The sequence below is a fragment of the Lolium rigidum genome, chromosome 4 (assembly GCF_022539505.1).
Source record: "Lolium rigidum isolate FL_2022 chromosome 4, APGP_CSIRO_Lrig_0.1, whole genome shotgun sequence".
In the NCBI taxonomy this organism is placed as follows: domain Eukaryota; kingdom Viridiplantae; phylum Streptophyta; class Magnoliopsida; order Poales; family Poaceae; genus Lolium; species Lolium rigidum.
Genome location: NC_061511.1, coordinates 159,501,162 through 159,503,401, shown reverse-complemented (window position 1 = coordinate 159,503,401; position 2,240 = coordinate 159,501,162). Strand labels below are relative to the sequence as shown.

At 46.1% G+C, this 2,240-nt stretch overlaps 1 long non-coding RNA gene across 1 annotated transcript; it reads left to right on the top strand.

Annotated features, from left to right (window-relative positions):
• LOC124648192 lies at window positions 1–712 on the top strand. Its single transcript, XR_006986435.1, has 3 exons — window positions 1–268; window positions 357–464; window positions 695–712. It is a non-coding gene; the product is annotated as an uncharacterized LOC124648192 (long non-coding RNA).
• Window positions 713–2,240: the final 1,528 nt, after the last annotated feature.

The window sequence follows — 2,240 nt, the reverse complement described above, 5'->3', positions numbered from 1 at the left end:
CCGCGAGACAAATGCCCTTCTCCATTAGTATCTGCAACCACGGCGACGGCAGCCCCCATAACCGGAACTTGCCTCCCCATCCCTACCGCTCTCCCACGCAGCTGCTTCGGAGCAGCCATCCCACACCTCAACTTTTCGTGGGATTGTTATTGGTGGTGATGTGGTTCCTAGGCTTTCATTTTCATCGCAGGCGGCAGCGTTGGGATGCGTCTCTCTGGGACGCTTCGCAGTTGGGCTTGCTGGTTACTGCTCCTCCTCTTCGCTGGAGGTTTGTGGTTTTCCCTCTTTTCAATGCGTTTCGTTTTTTCCCTTCGATTTTACTCAGATTGATTGCTTTCTCTAACACTTTGTCGCAGATGATATGGTTCTCTGTTTGAGGAGTCGACTGCGATGGGGCTCAAAAAGCTGAGGAGGGTCGGGTGACTGTTGATTGGGGGATGGGGCAACGAAATCTATCTGCTCATGTATGTTCTCTTTTTGGGTACTACTGTAGATGGCAGCACTTATGTTGCCAACAAACACAAACGCCTAAGAAGAAACAAATCTAGGAGCCACAGATTAGCACATACTTCATAAGCTGTTGCTCATGTAGCGCCACTGGAGACTGCTCCCACCAACACTTTTGGTAGATATTTGGATACGTGAAATGTGTGAACCTCCGGCCAAATGCATCTAATACTCTTCACTTGTGCAGGAGGAGCTTGAGCCGGTGAATTTTTGGCAAAAAGGACCACCTGCCCCAATGAAATGGAAAAAAGGCCCACTTGTGAGTGAAAATGGCAAAAGTGCCATGGCGGCACGCTCGCCAGCCGACACGTGGCAGGTGCCGCCGCCGGCTGTGGCGGCAGGTCCTGCCGCCGTGGGCTGTGGCGGCACGTCCGCTTGGTCATCGTCGCCGTCAGTCCGCCGTTACGCCGTCGGCCGAGGTGGGCCCTGCCGCCACGGGCAAGGGCGGCACGCTGACGTGGCCTCCTGCCTCCTTCGGCTGTGGCGGCAAGTCTACCGGCCCGACAAAGGCAGCAGGTGCACTGATTCCGAGGCTTTTTTTCTTTGCTTTTGTGCTGATTCCGAGCCTTTTTTTCTTTGCTTTCGTGCTGATTCCGAGGAGCACTGTTTTTGGCTGTGGCGCGTGAATGCAGCTGATGATTTCGATGCTGTATGGGTGTAACTCGCCCGATTCGCATGTATTTGGTGCAGACATGACTCGATTGATACAGGAAATAGATCACCGAAAGTGCTCAGCAGTGTGACTCAGCATGCTTTAAAAGCAGCAGCTGCTCACTCCTCACAGAGCAAGTTCTCACTCGCGTGCAGCTGCTGCTTCTCTTGCTTCTCTCGCTTCTCTCGTACGAACAGACAAAAAATTAGCATAGTGATTAAGTGAGTGATTAAGTGCATGAAGGGGCAGTAGAAGGACTAATACATCAAGGTGAGTTATGTGGGATATTTGATTATATTCGTACATGCACAAATTTTGTTACCATTTGTTGTTTACTGCAGTGTATCTTACTTTAGTAATTAGACATGTAACATTGAATTTGCGTAGTCTAGTAAAATATTATGGTATGTATGAGTGAAATTTTAACATATGAACAAATGGATGAATTTAGGTGGATTGGAGCATATATCTGCTAGTGTAGTATTATTGTATGTATGAGTGAAATTATAATATATGAGGAAAATAACTAATTTATTGAAGAAGTTAGTACGCACGTTAGCTGGATGATATTAGTTGGAAATATCGTGAGGCTTAATTTATTGTTTGACCAATTCTTATAGGTAAAATAATCCTTTTTAACAATAAATGAGTAGTAATTTTGAAAAAGTCATAATGTCATGTTAAAATATCTGATGTAACAAAATTATTAAAACATGAATATGATTTAAGGTAGGATGTTACTAATATTATTTTAAAAATCTGGTTGTGCAGTAGGTACGATGGAAAAATTGGTAGTGTTCTATGGGGATGTCGTACGTGATGAATTTGGAGGGGTGGATTTCTCGAACTGTGACTCGATGGAAGTTACAGTGATAGATATGGTTAACACAGCATTTGCGGATGTAAGAAAATGCATCCGAGTCCCATTTGGTCAGGGGATGCGTGGCATGAGGATGACAGTTGAGGCTCTTATCTGCGTAGAAGGGACTGATAGGACAGGACCTCCCCGTTGGGGTTTGCGGGAGGTAAAAAATGATACAAATTGGCGTACGTACATGAGGTTTGCAAGCACACCTGGTGC